The sequence below is a fragment of the Sus scrofa genome, chromosome 4, assembly GCF_000003025.6.
Source record: "Sus scrofa isolate TJ Tabasco breed Duroc chromosome 4, Sscrofa11.1, whole genome shotgun sequence".
NCBI classification, from domain to species: domain Eukaryota; kingdom Metazoa; phylum Chordata; class Mammalia; order Artiodactyla; family Suidae; genus Sus; species Sus scrofa.
This window is the reverse complement of record NC_010446.5, coordinates 57,155,972-57,171,850: the sequence shown is the minus strand read 5'-3', so window position 1 is coordinate 57,171,850 and position 15,879 is coordinate 57,155,972. Positions and strand designations below refer to the sequence as shown.

The window sequence follows — 15,879 nt, the reverse complement described above, 5'->3', positions numbered from 1 at the left end:
GCAGCAATATGGATGGAACTAGAGACTCTCATACTAAGTGAAGTAAGTCAGAAACAGGAAGACAAGTACCATATGATATCACATATCTGTAATCTAATATATGGCACAAATGAACTTATCTACAGAAAAGAAACAAACTCATGGACTTGGAGAGAAGACTTGTGGTTGCCAAAGGGGAGGGGTAGGGTAAGGGAGTGGGATGGACTAGGAGTTTGGGGTTGGTAGATGCAAACTTAGAATGGATAAGCAATGAGAGCATGCTCTATAGCACGAGGAACTATATTCAATCACTGCTGATGGAACATGATGGAGGATAATGTGAGGAAAAGAATGTATGTATATGTGTAGCTGGATCACTTTGCTGTACAGCAGAAATTGACGGAATGTTGTAATTCAACTATAAAAAATTTTAAATAAAATAAAATAAACAGGAACTGAAATATCTCCTATTTAGAGGCAACGAGCTCTGAAAGCTCTTTTAGAGCTTTCACTGCTTCATCCACTATAAGAATATCTGCCATTTTCCAAGAATTTACAAGCAGAGTTTATTTGAAACCTTGTAGCTGGGGAACATATGGAGAATATTTCCACTAAATCCATGTAATGTCACGTCATATTTTCCACATTTCTGTTTAATTTAAAAAATTTGAATCCAAGGTTTCAAGTATTAGGAATCCAATTATTTTAAGTTTAAACTTTGGGAAATTGGTGTCTTAAAATTGTGTAATTTGCAGTGATCTGAAGACAACATTGTAAATCAACTCTATTTCAATAAAATAAATTCATAAAAAATTTAAAAAATTAATTGAGCTGTGAGTTCCAGCTGTGGCACTGTGGGTTAAGAATCTGACTGCAACAGCTCAGGTCACTGCAGAGTTGCAGGTTCAATCCCTGGCCAGAGTAGTGTGTTTAAAGGATCCAGCTTTGCCATAGCTCTGGCTCAAATCTGATCCCTTGCCCAGAAATTCCATATGCTGTGGGTGCAGCTGAAGGAGAAAAGAGGGGGGAAAAAGTGATTTGAAAAGTCAAGGAGGTCATCAATGGGTATAATCAGAATTGCAGATTTTATTTAGCAATGAACAGAATGTGAAATAAGTGACTTCAGGGTTGGTAGATGCAAACTCTTGCATTTGGAGTGGATAAATAAATAAATATTCTCACGCACAAATAATCTGAATAATCACATACAAGAATCAAATTAAATATTTACTTTCCATCCAAACCTAAATTTCACTGATATACCCTTTTTGGTCCAATTTCACACCCCTTTGTTATGCAGTAGGTTAAACTTCCTGGAGGCACTAGTTTGGTTTGCTTTTCATGCAGTTTATTATGCATATCCACCCTTCTTTTCCTATCTAATCATTTATCCATGTGAAAAATGTGTTGACATAAAGTATTTTACTATGGAAGAAAAATCTCTACATGATTCATGATTCTGCGGCAACTATGAAAGGTAAGTGTTCTATTGTTATATTGCATTCCTCTTATTTTCTCTCAGTGCCTGGGAAACTCTCAAATTATGTTTCCTATTCCAAAGCATCGGAGCCTCTGTTTCCATGAAAAATTTATAAATGCAAACTGAGTTACAGCATTAATATAGCAGACTTGAGAAAATTAATAAATTAGATCAGGGAGTCACCGTTGCCCTAAAAAAAGCTGAAACTTGCCACTCCCTTTTCTTTTCAACTTGATTTGGCAACTCTCTTCTATACAGACTTCTTCCAACAATTGCCAGCATTTATGGCTGGACCTCTGAATCCCGCTCCTTTCCCAGTAGAGAAGCATTTCTTGGTTCCCAAGATCTGTCATCTTTTACAGGACCCGAAATCACTATATGTCACGCCTTGTTCACTGCTAAATAAACTCTGCAATTTCTCCCGCTATTCTTGACTCCTGATCACTGTATCTGAAAATATGCTATGCGTCTGGCATCCAGAACAAGAAAATATTACCAATGCTGCAGTCCTCTTAAGTATGTCTAGATCTATTCTTTGTGTCATCAGGTGATGAGAATGTGGATAGTGGAATAAGGTCCTGTTTCCAAAACAGCCTACCTGCTTGTGTGACCTTGAACAGTTATTTCCCTATTGCATATCATCTGTATACTGAGGATGGTTAAATGAGATAGCATGGAAAAATCGCCCAGTTTATACTCAATACATAATCCACACTCTGATGTGTTAATGCCTTCATAAATGCTCTTTATAAGAATGTCTCAACAGTTCGTACTCCCTTTTTTTCTCATTACTCACAACCCTGGTTTCCTCAGGTACCTGTTTCCCTGAAAGACCTCCCTTCACTGTGCAAGTACAATTTAAAATCTTGCGACATACCTTTTAGCCTTGGTTCTAAATTTACCTTCTGGCAAGGATATCTGTTCAATATAACTGAAGTATAAAATAACTGACACAGAGACACAGACAGGTATCTCATTTGTACTCTTGGTATTTTAATTTATGGAGGTGACAACACAGAGAGGTCACTGCTATTGAAAGAATTTCTTACTTATATTTCATGCCATGTGGGGTCATATGGGAAACACCAGGTTTGATCATGATTGAGGGGAAAGCCTAGGCCAGAACATTTATTGGGGTTTCCATGGGAAAGGCAAGCTCAGGCAGGGGAAAAAAATTAGGATTCACTAGTTTGAATAATCCTGGCAGGTTTGGGGTTATAAAAGCTTCTACATGCCCAGTTTCTAACCCTAGGATGACTTAGGGCAAAAGGAATATTGACTTGGTATTTAAGTTAATACATGAGGTTGCCGGGGGTATATATTAAAGACTGGTTGACTTGAATAGGGAAGGCGTGCTCTCTGACAAGCCCTTTGTTGTCTCTAAGAATTGGCTGGTGCTGGGAGGGGCAGTCTTTCTCCAGACAGAAGGATTTTTAAGATGTCAAAACAGCATTAGATAATTAGAAAATCAACATCATGATTAATACAATAGGGGGAAGAGAAAGGAAATCAGTTGTACGACGTTAAAGGGAAACATTTTAAAAATGGAGAATGATTAACGCCATTTTTAATAGAGAAATGTATATTAGCCATTATCTTTTTATTTAGCATAGAATATTTTTTAACATTAAATATTTTTAATGAATCTCTCGTTAATGCCTCCAAATAACTTTACCAAATGGATTCCTGGTCTGTGAGTACTTCTTATAAATATGGGTTTTAAAGAAATGTTCCTCGATTTTCTTACCCACATTTGCTTCAGTGGGAGTTGCTGGAAAAATGTACAGTTTCCTAAGTTAGGACTGAAACAGGCTAAGAAGTATAAACCTTCCCTTTTCTCCCCATGCCTATATCCACATCTCTACTTCCAAATATAACAAGAGACCCCAAATCAGCATCCTCTACTTCACCTATACAACAATCATTCTGTATAGCAATAACATCTTGTAGAAATCCTTCCATGCCCTAGAGCTTTAAAAAAAATCAGTAAAACCAGGCCATCCTTCCAAAAGCTTAGAGTCACTTAAATAAATTAATATGACACAATGGAATAAGTAGATTTGTTGAGTTTATCCAAGTAGTAGTAGATTAACAGAAGTAGGTTAATAGTGAGTAGATTAAGTAACAGTTTATTCAAGTCTTGCTGTCCAATAGAGCAGCCACTAGCTAGCAAATGTCTACTGTGCATTTGAAATACTACTAGTCCAAAATGAGACATGCTGTTAAGTACAAAGCACACACTGGATCCCATAGACCTGGTAACAAAAAATAAAAAGAATGACAATATCTTATTAATAACTGTTATATTGATTACATGTTGAAATGATAGTATTTTGATATTTGAGTTAAAATTATTAAAATTAGTTATATATTCTTTTTTGTTTTTTCAATGCAACTCTTAAATTTTTTATTACTGGGAGTTCCCGTTGTAGCTCAATAGTAATGCACCTGACTAATATCCATGAGGACATGGGCTCAACCCCTGGCCTTGCTCAGTGGGTTGAGGATCCGGTGTTGCCATGATCGGTGGTGAAGTTTGCAGGCATAGCTCAGATCCTGCATTTCTGTGTCTGTGGTGTAGGCTGGCAGCTATAGCTCTGACTCTACCATATGCTGTGGGTGTTGTCCTAAAAAGACAAAAAAAAATTTATTTTTTTTATTTTATTATGCACTTGTGACTTTAATTATATTTCTATTGAATATTGATAATCCAGCATTCTACAAGGGTACTGTTAGATACCAATCATCCAAGACAAGACAAAGAAAAAAATTCCTGAAGATTCCAGTCATCCCCAAAAGTCACCAAGACTGATCTCATCTTTCCATTTTCACAATCATTGCCTTAGAGAAAGCTTCTGTTATGTCCAACATGAAGGAGGAAGCAGATCTCAAATGCACTCTCCATCTGCACAATCTCATCCCCTCCACTGTTTCCTGAGTTGATTTCCCTAATAGCAAACTTACAACCACATCCTCTGTATAAGATCACTTGATCAGTCCACAAGTATGTATAAATTCCTTACTTCTAGTCATTAATACTCATATAAATGTCCTGTCCTTCTACAGCCGCACAAATCCACATCCAGCCAGTTCAGATTACTCATCCTTTTCCGTAAACTTCTCTCCTACTCTTGTGTTTTATCCTCTATTTTCTTTACTTGCAAAGCCCTCTCCACAAATTGTGCCCATGGCCATCCTACTCAGACTCTAACACATCATTCCAATCTACTAGCTTCTCTACAATCTTCAGATCAAAATTAATCTTTTCTCAGGTCTAGGTCCCTATAGGTCTTTGGTGGCAACTCTTTGATAGCACTTACCACAGGATACCCCCGTGATATGAGTGACTGTGTATATTTTCTGTCCGTTCCCAAACTATAAGCATCTTGAAGGCAGGATAATGTATAGAGCCTTCAGGACAAAAAAAGTGAAAAAATTGGCCATGCCCACAGTACATGTTAAGTTCCTAGACCAGGAACTGAACCCGCCCACAGCAGCAACTGGATTGCCACAGTGACAATGCGGGATCCTTAACCTGCAGCACTGCAAGAGAACTCCAGAACAAAATCTTATCCTCAGTAAATGTAAAAGTAGAATGTAATTTGAAGTTTGCAAGACTACCAGAAGAGGGACGTTTGGTTCCGTGACTCCCACAGTTTGACCCAGAGCTCATAGCAATATAAAATGACTTCTAGGCAGCCAACATTTCTGTAGCTAATCTACTTTCAGATGATGTGTGATAACAGCATTAGGGAACTCCACATAGCAGTCAATTTTCATCTCAGCTTTCAGCTGAAATGATTCACAGGCTGGTCATGAGCAGCACAGAGGCCAATCAAAAGATCATGACTGGCAGTGCAATTCCAACATCTTTCAACACCTGCTCACTTATATAGACTAGACTATATCAACTTGACTCATTTGGTACATACAACAGAGAAAATTGGAGCAAAGCAATTACAGGTTAGAAAACTAACCTCCCCCCAAAAAAAGACATTCTGGGAAGGCTAACTGTCAAATGCTAACTTGAAGTCATGAATCATCACCAGTTTTGTCACAGAGCCAGGATGAATCATGTGTTTGTTTGTGCATATTGTGTCTTCAATTCAATTATACACTCCAAGAGACCTAAAACCATGCCTTGTACAGCTTTGCTTACACATCACATTGGTGGGCACATAGTAGGATATATAATCATATTCCCATCCAGCTAGTGAGTATCTGAAATTACTTAGGAGATGTCACATCTGGGGGATGGGTGGGTAGTTAAATTTAATTGAAATAAATTTTGGTTGATTTGAGTAAATTTTTGCCTTAATAAAATGTAGAGAATGAACCACTATAACCCCATAAATCTCAAAAAAAAAAAGGCAAATGTAATCTTTCTCTGTGTTCATTTATGAGATTGGATGAGGTATCAAAGGCAAGCTATGAGGAAGCAGAAAATATGTAAATATCTAAGCAGATTAATTTCTAAAAAGAGAGTCAACTCATTATCAAAACATATTAATTTCTAAAAAGATAAACAATGATATCCTGCCATATAGCTCAGGGAACTATATCTAGTCACTTATGATGGAACATGATGGAGGATAATATGAGAAAAGAATATGTGTGTGTGTGTGTGTGTGTGTGTGACTGAATCACTTTGCTATATAATAGAAATTGACAGAACACTATAAACTAACTATAATGTAAAGATAAAAATATTTTTAAAGAAATATTAATTTCTAAAAAAAGACTCAACTCATTCAAATTACTGTCTCCATTGAGCAGATATAAGTTAATTGATCTTTCCAAAATCTCAATCTTATGGTGGACACAATGCCTCAAGAGTCTGATGGGTGTGACAAGCAGATGAGATGAGTCTTGGTTTCAGGGGGTTATTTTTACCTGTTTTTCATGATATAAGCCAATGGCTTCATACAGTCATCAATGAGGGGAAGGGAATATAACGGGCCCGACAGAGTATAAGGGCTCCCCTAAGGAAATGAAATTTGAGGCAGCTCCTGTATCAGCAGAAGTTTGAAAACAAACAAAGAAAAAAACCTTCCTTATGGCCTCAATGAAAAGAGTGAGCATTAAAGAAGAAGAATTCACCTCAGTAAGCAGAGAGACAGATATAGGAAGGACATAATAGAATGCCCTCAAAAGGGCATTTTTTTGTTGGAACTCACAAAAGATGGAATAATTCTGAGTAGGAGGACCATAGAAAGCTTCACAGAATAAACTCAGCAGGCCTCCAGTACAGCCAGGAAATCTTAATCTCAGCTCTGGACACTGGTGAGTGCGGCCCGGAACTCATTATTCAAGGACAAGTTCAGGGCTTGGGTAAAGTCTTCAGAGCCTGCTGCTGGGATAGACCAGCACTCATGATGGAATTCCTTTTTGAAGCTGTAAAAAGTCTGCCCTCACAACTATGTGAGAAGAAGCAAATGTCATCTGTGGTTCAATTCAAGCTGTTCCTAGAAATTGCTTTTTCTCTTAAAGCAGTAAGAAAAAAGTTCGGATTTCTTCCCATTTAACCAGGCAATATGAGTAAAGACTAGGTTAACACCCTCTTCCAGGAGTAACTGTTAGGAGACGGGTCTTGAAGAACTGCTTATGCCTTATGGAGCAAAACTATTTCTTCCCAAACAAAAGGAATATAGATCAGAAAAGAAGAAATACCATTATCTTTATATGCAGATGACATGATTGTCTATGTAGAAATACTAATGAATCTACAAAAAAGGTAAAAATAACTTCTAAAACTAGCTCATCAAGATCATAGACTACAAGATCAACACACACCTATCAATCATATTTCTATATATACAAGCAACAAATACGTGGAGACCAAAATTTTAAATACAATATCATTTATAATCACTCCTCAAAAAATGAAATAATTAATAGAGCCTTAAAAAAATTAAAAAAAACATGTACCTGAGCTGCATGCTAAAAATTACGATATACTGATGCAAGAAATCAACAATCTAAAATAAATGGACATAAAATAAATAAATTAATTAATTAAATAAATGAATATATTGTGTTCATGGACTGGAAAATCCCCAAACTGATATGTAGGTTTAATGCAAATTCTACAAAATCCCAAAATCTTTATATGAACTTTGTTGAACATTCTGAATTAAAACTGCTATTGAATAGTTGCTGAGTTGCTAAAAGGAAAGAACAATGTTGAAAACTGTACTTTTTCTGGACCACAGAAAATATACCTTTCTTGGAGTTCCCGTCGTGGCGCAGTGGTTAAGGAATCCAACTAGGAACCATGAGGTTGCAGGTTCGGTCCCTGCCCTTGCTCAGTGGGTTAACGATCCGGCGTTGCTGTGAGCTGTGGTGTAGGTTGCAGACGCGGCTCGGATCCCGCGTTGCTGTGGCTCTGGCGTAGGCCGGTGGCTACAGCTCCGATTCGACCCCTAGCCTGGGAACCTCCATATGCCGCGGGAGCGGCCCAAGAAATAGCAACAACAACAAAACACAAAAGACAAAAAAAAAAAAAAAAAAATATATATACCTTTCCTAAGTAAGGAATGAGGTGTGTTCCATAAGCCAATCTTATGGTTAAAATAATTTTAACCCCCAGTGCATGTTGGTGTTGGCGTGCATTAACCTCCCCCTTTTTCCTATAGAAATCCCTGCCCATTTTCCTCCAGTGGAACATTATTCTGGATTCCTCCAAAATCTGTGATCTTTGAATTTCAACTCTAAGACCAAATAAACTGCTTTTTTGCCTCTTGAAAGTTTGAGGTCCTTGTGGGTGAAAGATGTGTAGAGGATGAAAAGATAAGCTGTGGACTTGGATAAAAGATTTGCAATCCACATAAGTGACAAAAATGTATCTAAAATACATAAAGAAACTCTTAACACTCAACATCTAAAAGATTTTTCAATTAGAAAACTAGGCAAAAGACAAGAACAGACATTTCATCAAAAAGGCAAAATGATTCTTCCACACTGACTTTGAAAACAAATTAATGGTTACCAAAGAGGACTCATGTGGGGAGGGGATGGACAGGGGGGTTGGGACTGGCATATGCAAACTGAGGTATTTGGAATGATTGGCCAACAGGGACTTTCTGTTGGGAACAGCAGGGAACTCTACCCAATATTCTGGGATAATCTATGTGGGAAAAGAATATAAAAAAGAATGGATTTGTGTACATGTATAACTGAATCACTGTTGTAAAGCAGAAATTTTCACAACATTGTAAATCAACTATATTTCAATATAACTTTTTTTAAAAGGCAAGATGAATGGCAAATAAGCATATAAAAAGATGCTCATCATTGTTAGCCATTAGGGAAATGCAAAAAAATAAATAAATAAAAGCATAGTGAGAAACGATAGATGAATTAAAATGACTAAAATAAAAAATGGGGGTGATACCAACAAGATGACAGTATAGAAATTTCTAGTATGGATCTCTCAGAAACATCAATTTGAACAACTATCCACTCACAGAAATAGCTTTACAAGAGCTAAGGATTTCAGCTGAAAGGTTACAGCACCACCGTGAAGCACGGAAGTGAGAAAAGACACATTGAAGAGTGTAAGACAGCCAGTTGCACATTACTGTCTCATCACACTGAGCAACCCAGGGAAATCTCCCTGTGGAGGGAATAAAAGTGAAGCCTTCACCAGAGACCCAGAACCAGGTCCACACCAGCTCTGACTGGTTCCCATAGCGATCCATTCCTATGGGCCCAGGCTCTGGGTGGCTCCCACAAATCCATGTTCCCAGCCCACCCCAGGGCCACCAGGCTCCAAGCAGTCTCTCAACAACTCAGGCTCCAAACCTACTCTAGGGCTGGGCACCCAGGCCTCTAGGCTGGTACCCATAAGCCCAGATGCCAGGCCTACCTCAGTACTCCCCTATGCCTAGCCAACTCCTATGGAACCAGGATCCAGGCTTGCCATACTGACCATTTGAATTTCAGGTGACTGGTCTACCTAACAACTTATTTTTATGCTGACTTTCTCTGTCAAACATTCTTCTCACTCAGAGACCTTATGCGGAGGCATTACTGTGTCCTGGGAAGAATTGATATATTTTGGGCCTGGTCATAATACCACATAATAGGATTGTTATCTCATCTCAAGTCTAAAACAATGGTGTGTCTTATCTAAACAAACCTATGTTGAATTGTTCAAAACAGCCATTTAGGAGCAGAACTTCTCCCTGAAATCCAGAGAAGGGAACTCTGGCAAACTGTGCTAGGCACACAAAGCAGTTTTCCTAAGCCATTTGGGTTCTACTTCAGCAATTCCTCTTCTTAAGTAGAATTCAAACAATTTCCTAGAATATGACTCTCGAATTAGTATTCCTCCTCCTTGGAAAGAAGCACTGAAAATAACAGAATGAAGAGTTTGATAGTATTTTTTCACTCAAGAACATACCAATTTTCTACTTGAGATTTTATTTTTAAAAGAGAGAAAAATAATTACTGGAGAAGAACTCATCTGCATTATGGATTAAATTGTCTTCATGTACTCTCTGTTCATCAGCTGTAACCAATAACCATTCACCACTAAATCGGAGCCTATTTGTAGTCTGGTTCCTTCTCATCACTCTTGGTCTGAGTCATTGTTTTGATCAGCTTTCCAGCCCAATGCAGCTCTATGTCCCAACCTGACCCATGTCCCAAACTGACCTATGCCAGGTCCATTAAATTGGATCAGAGTTGTTTTGCTTACTGCACACACTTTTTGTTCCTTCTTTTTCAATTGCTCCATATGCAATCCTTAAATCATCATGACTTGATCTTATTATTCTGGCTATGTTTGTTATGTCTTATGTATACAATGCTGAAGTTGTGAAGCGACGGAGGCACACATACATCATTTAAGTCCTCCTCTATTAATGTCTGCTACAAAACTCTGTGTATACTGCCAGAGGGGAGACTGGGAGATGGTTACACTAGACGTAGAGTCCCTACACATAGGGAAAGGAAAATTACTTTGGATGCCATTTAGAAAACTTTTCAAAGTCTTTGCAGACAACTCCCTTCTCCAACTGATCCATTCTGCCGGTAGAGACAAAAGGGAGAAAATTAACAAAAATAACTGGTACCCATTTTTTTAAATTTGAGATTGTCTTACTTCTCTGCACTTACTTTGTTGCTAAGGATCGACTTTACATTTTCTCATTTTTACCCTTGAAACTCTGGAGAAAATGATGCTGCTCTTAAGGCATCAGGTAATTCTGTACACATCCTTTGTTTATTCTGGTCCTTGTGGTTGGCTTGTGGCTGATATTTTCTAGTGAGCTAAGGCTATTCTTAGCGATATTAAGAAAAAAATGAAATCCTGAATTTAGCAAGGATAGAGGTCAAATGAAAGGCAAACACACTGCATATAAGACAGAGATGAATGACAACTAGGATTTTAATCAGAGTTTCAGAAAAGATTTTGTGTGACTCCTGACTCAGTCAAGAGGAAAGCAGTTTACATTTCATATCTGAGACAGAACAATCTGTCACTTAGAAATATTTGGGTCGGTAATAACTAGCTGAGAATAAAATCATGATGTGGACGTGAGAGTGATCCTAAATAAACTAGATAACCAGAAAGAGCCCAAGGGCAGAAAATTTCCTTCCTTTTCTTCAAATTTATGTATAAATATCCTACCACTATGGGACTACCATATAGTATATGGTTTACAAATTTCATTTGGATTAGACTGGAAAATTTAGATTCTCTGCATCTTTACAATATAATGAAACATATCAAACATTTAGAGCTGTTAGAAGGAACAACAACAAAAAAAAAATATGACCTCTTAAGGAAGCATATTGTGAATTAGAGAAACAATGATTTGGATATATACTGGTATTAAAAAAAAGAAGAAATTGAAATATTTCATTTTTCAACAAAATGACTAAGGACTTGGATTCAAGTGATTTTCCTATTTAAACTTATCTTTTAAAAATAACACACTTTATAGATATTTGGACTCAAAAACAAAGGTCGTTGCTGTGTGCAAATATTCTGTGATAAATAATTAAAATCATATACATTTGAATATTTAAGGCAGGATTGTCTCTGTTTAGCATAAATCTTAGGCTCAAATCCATTTCTTCTAAAAAGGATGTCATATCTCAGTTTACTATATACTCACCGTTGGTTGACAGTGATTTTTGCCCACGCCCAAAACTCTGCTGTATTGTCTAGGCAATGCTTTATTGTATCCTAAAGCATTCCTTCTGCAGAAAAGAACTGAGCTGCCTCGTTCTGGCGCCTCTTGAAACTGCTCAGCTGTCCTGCAGTTTTCTATTTGCACTCTCCAGCCTGGGAGGTTGCTATGCAGCAAGCAGTTCTTCCCTGCTCAGAGACCTGCTATGTTTCAAGAGCTCCTTGCTCTGGATTTCCTGTTTATTTGTTTTTAATTTTAACTTACTTTTATTACAGTATACTTGATTTATAGGGTAATGTCCATTTTTGCTGTACAGCAAAGTGACCCAGTCCCAGATATTATGAGAAAAAGAATATATACCTATGTTCTACATCTTCCATCACTGTCTCTCCCAATGGATTGGAAATAGTTCCCTCTGCTATATAGCAGGAACTCATTGTTTCTCCATTTTAAATGTAATAGTTTGCAACTACCAACCCCAAACTCCCATTTTATCCCACTTTCTCCCTCCTCCCCCTTGACACCCACAAGTCTGTTAGCTAAAGCAATATTGATCAAGCCCTCATTTTAAATCCATCCCATGTCCTTGATATAGTGACCCTTTGGGTCATGGCACTTCATTTGTCATAGGATCATAACATATGTTAGATTTCCAGTGTTATTCAATCATGATCCAGTCCAGTACCCCCACATAACAGATGAAGAAACTGAGACTCAGAGAACTGAAGTGGAATGTCTGATTTCTGGGAAAAATTAATTTCTTATGCTCCTGACGACCCAAATTCCAGCTACAAACCCCACTGTCAGAAAAATCATGAGGGAGAGTGAGTTGCTGAGAGTGAGTCACCCTTGGATAAAGGGCTCTCTTGGAAATAAGAGTCCTTCTAAATAACCCTTCCTTTTTTTTCCTTGATCTCAGATCAAGGAATAGATGAATGTAGGAATTTTTTAAAAATGCACGTATACATATGCATTTAAATTCAGAGTAAATTGTTCCTCTGAGGTTCACCTATAAGTAGTCTATGTTAAGAATCCCTATTCTAAACTGTCCAGAGATCAAGAACATTCATTATATTCACAACTAATTATTTCTTTTTTTACTATTGATATTCATTGAGTACTTACTATAGTTCTAGGAGCTTTACACATATTTAGACACTCAATCTTACAGAACTTTACTATCATAATCCTCATATTTCAGATGAGAAAATTGAAAGACAGAGACATTAAGTAACTTGACCAAGATCACAGAGCAGAAAGGTGGCAGTATCAACATATCAAGATGCTAATTTAGGTTATTTGCCTCCATAATGGGAACATGATTTAACCAAGTAATATGATTTATCCAGCATCTATAACATGCCAAGCACCTTTGTTAGTTATTTTAAGTTTTTCAAACCCTCTGAAGAGGATATCACTATCATTCCCATTTTTTAGATAAAGAAATTGAGGTTTACAATAAGTAAGAAGTAAGATTTAGTAACATCACTTCTTATCTGTAAACCTCAATTTCTGTTACTAAATCTTGAGAAATATAGAACTGATAACTGGACACAGATTTTCTACTATATAGAGCAGCATTCTTTTCTCATAGCATCCTTGTCCAACAGAACTTTCCACATTGATGGAAATGTTTGGTCTGGTGGATACTACTCACATATGGCTATTAAGTACTTGCACTGTAGCTAATGTTAAGGGAACAAATTATTTTTTATTTTATTTAATTAAATGGTCATACCTGGCCAGGGGCTGCCATATTGGACATCAGGGCTCCAGATCCTTACTCCTCAAAGTGTGGTACTTGGTTCAGGACCAACATCACTACTTAAGTTAGAGATGCAGACTGCAGGATTCATACCAGACTTATAAAATCAGAGTCTGAATTTTAATAAGCCTTCCAGATATTTTATACACACATTAACACTTAAGAAGAAAGACTCTAGTTCACTCCACCACTTATAATGTTTGTCAAGACCAAGAAAACAAACCATGTAGTCTCAAAAGCCTCTACTCTCCAATTCTTTTCCAAATTAAGAATTCCTCAGAAGGGATTAAAATGGCAGAATAGAAGGACTGGAGCTCAACTTCTCTCCTAAAAACAACAAAATTTACAACCAAATGCTGAACAATCTTCAACCAAATGGACCAGAAACTTTCAAAAAAATATCCTACTCTGGAAGACAAAGAGGAGGCCACATTAAGAGGTAGGAGGGGCAATTATGTGATATAAACAACCCCATATCTCCCAGGTGGGAAGACCCACAGACTGGAAACTAACTGGTTCCCAGAGACTCACATACAGGAGTGAGAGTTTTGAGCCTGATATCAAACTCCTACATGTGGAGATCTGGAACTGAGAGAAAGCACCCCCAGAGCATCTGGCATTAAAGGCCAGTGGGGCTTCTGTGCTCCATGGGACTGGGGGAAACAGAGACCCCATTCTTAAAAGGCACACACAGACTTTCATGTGCACTGGGTCCCAGGGCAAAGAAAAGTCTCCATAGGAATCTGGGTCAGATCTTACTGCCGTTTTTGGAGGACTTCCTGGGAAAAGAGGGGTGAATGTGGCTTGTTGTGGGAGAAGGACATTGGAAGCAAAGCCCTTAGGAATATTCAGCAGTCAGTGTGCCTTTCTCTGGAGGTGGTCTTTTTGGAAAAATCTGACCCCACCTGTCAGTCAGCACTGAGAAGCCCTAGGCCACGTGGGATCACAGCCCCCCCATCAGTAAAAAGAGTGCCTAAAACCCTCCCAGTCACACAGCAGCCTCTAATATCACCCAGAGACAAAGCCTCACCCACCAGAGGGATTAGAATCACCTCCACTTATGAGTGGGCAGGCATCAGTCCCTCCCATCAGGAAGCCTACAGCAAGCCCCCCACACCAACTTCAGCCACAAGTGGGGCAGACACCAGAAGTAAGAGAGGCTACAACTCTATTATCTGTAAGAAGGCACCACACCAAAAAACTATAAAAATGAAAAGACAGAGAACTATAACTCAGAAGAGGGAGAAAGGAAAAACTCCAGAAAATCAGGTAAGAGATCAGGAGATTCTCAGCCTCCAGGAAAAAGACTTTAGATTGTTGATACTGAAGATGATGCAAGGCGTTGGAAATAAACTGGAGGCAAAGACGGATGATTTACAGGAGACACTGAGCAAGATATAAAACTTAAGCAAGAAGAGATGCAAAATACAATAACGGAAATAAAAAACTCACTAGAAGCAGCCAACAACAGAATACAGGAGGCAGAAGAATGAATAAGCGAGGTGGAGGACAGATTAGTGGAAATTATGGATGCAGAACAGAAAAGAGAAAAAAGAATGAAAAAAAATGAAGAGAGTTTCAGAGAACTCTGGGACAACATTAAACACACCAACATCCGTATTATAGGGATGCCAGAAGGAGAAAAGAGAGGGAAGGGGACAGGAAAAATATTCCAAGAGATAGTAGCCAAAAACTTCCCTAACATGGGAAAGGAACCACTCACTCAAATCCAGGAAGCTCAACAAGTACCATATAAAATAAACCCGAGGAGGAATACACCGAGACACATATTAATCAAATTAACCAAAATTAAAGACAAAGAGAAAATCTTGAAAGCAGCTAGGGAAAAGAAACACATAACATGTAAGGGAACCCCAATAAGGTTATTGGCAGATTTTTCAGCAGAAACTCTGCAGGCCAGAAGGGAGTGGCATGACATACTTCATGTGATGAAAGGAAAAAGCCTCCAACCAAGATTCCTTTACCCAGCAAGGCTCTCATTCAGATTTGAAGGAGAAATCAAAAGCTTCACAGAGAAACAAAAGCTAAGCGAATTCAGCAACACTAAACCAGCCTTACAACAAATACTAAAGGAACTTCTTTCGGCAGAAAAGAAAAAGCCACAACCAGAAACGAAAATACCGCAAATGACAAGGCTCACCAGGAAAGGTATACAGTAAAGATATGAAATCATCCATGCACAATTATCCCACCAAAATCAGAAATCATGAGAAGAGGTGGGTACAAATGCAGGACACTGGAGATGCACTTTCAATTAAGAGACCAACAACTTAAAACAATCTCATATATATATAGACACATATCAAAACTTCAGAATAATTGTAAACTAAAAATCTACAATTGATACACAAAAAAATAAGAAAAATCAACTCAAATACAACACTAAAGATAGTCATTGAACCAGAATAGGAGAGAACAAGAGAAGAAGGAAAGAAAAAAGAGCAACAAAAGCAAATCCAAAACAACTAATAAGATGGAAATAAGAACATACAATT

The 15,879-nt window shown here is 37.8% G+C and overlaps 1 long non-coding RNA gene across 2 annotated transcripts in view; it reads right to left on the bottom strand.

The window, feature by feature from the left end:
* The window catches only part of LOC106510041, a 39,276-nt gene extending 27,532 nt beyond the window's left edge, over positions 1–11,744 (bottom strand). For both annotated transcript variants that reach the window (XR_001308159.2, XR_001308158.2), the window contains exon 1: positions 11,584–11,744. This is a non-coding gene — a long non-coding RNA (uncharacterized LOC106510041). The remainder of the gene's footprint in view (positions 1–11,583) is intronic.